Raw genomic sequence first — 1,404 nt, 5'->3', positions numbered from 1 at the left:
ACTTCAGATTTGCTCCTGAGTTATGTAAACTCGAAGAATATATGTTTGAATATCTTGAAAGATAGCTTATTGATTCGTATTTTAAGCCCTCAATACAGAATTGATATTCCTACTTTTCATATTTATTCTACAAATTCTACTTATTCTCCAGAATTGGGATCAGCACATTCAAATTTTACCAAATGCCACCAATGTCTACTTACTTCGTTTTTGGAGTTAAAAATAAAACAAGTTCAATTCCAAATAACCTGTTTCCCGTCGAGCAATAAACCTAGAGATTCGAATGCGAGTTGTTGTATGAACACAAGCTAACGTCAAGAGTTTCTGTTGTACTAAAAACTAGTTTTGACAAACATTTGGAATGTACCCTCAACGGCAAAACAAGCTATTCTTCCGACCGTTACTGATAAATGCCTACCATAATTGTGCTTTGATACAGCAACCACAACATAAACCTTGTCAGTTTTGATGGAGCAAAGAGTGTGGAAAAAAGTTTTAGGATACTGGCTCATATTTAAAAATAGTGTTTTCTACTTGCATTAAGGATTCTACAATTTAAGGCGAAAAAGAAATCTCAATTTTGAGGATCGTCCTCAATGTCTGGTCGGGATATCAAATGGAAGTGGTCGGAATCGTCTGATGTTCATGGGTTTGTGCTTATCGACAGAAAAATCTTAATGACTTTTTAAATGATCTCCACAGGGTTTTAAAGGCTCAATATTTCTGGATCCTCGCGCGCTCATCTTCAGTTTATGGCATGTAAATTGTTTCTCAACGGAACAAATCAACGGAAGAAATTCAATACCAAGCTCACTCTTTCCTTGGTTACCCTAGCCGATGGAAACTATCATTCCAATAATCTCGTTGTACTATTACATTTCATGTACTTTAAAGGTGAAAGCGACCTCGGAGGAGGTCTTTAATTGTGCAAATTAAACGCCACCCGCTTCTTACCTTCAATGAGCTCGTCACAAGGATCCGAGCTGCAAGAGATCACTTGCTCATCTTGGCCCCCACAGGGTGACCCAAATATCCCGTTCTCTTGGACGTGCTTCCTCAAACGACTTTGCGAGCCACCCGGTCCGCAGCTGACGCTACAGGGTGACCAAATGCTCCATTCGCTCCATTCACAATCCGATTCATCCTCCACTGAAACAATTGTAAGAAAAAGACATGTATAAAAAACGAGCGGAAAACTTGAAAAATCCTCCACGGAAATTACCCGTGGTGTCCCCCAAGGTTGTGGACTAAGACCCCTTTCGAGCACTTGCGTGTTTTTGCACGAAACTTGGCGATAACAAAGACTTGATTTATTAAGAGAAGTTCTTTGTAATTACTAGTCGGTGCTGCATAGAGATAGACGCTGAATAATGTTCGTCTTGAAATGTGGTTTTTTTTTCCTAG

The sequence above is a fragment of the Tigriopus californicus genome, chromosome 12, assembly GCF_007210705.1.
Source record: "Tigriopus californicus strain San Diego chromosome 12, Tcal_SD_v2.1, whole genome shotgun sequence".
Lineage (NCBI taxonomy): Eukaryota > Metazoa > Arthropoda > Copepoda > Harpacticoida > Harpacticidae > Tigriopus > Tigriopus californicus.
The sequence above is the reverse complement of the archived record's forward strand: the minus strand, read 5'-3'. Positions refer to the sequence as shown.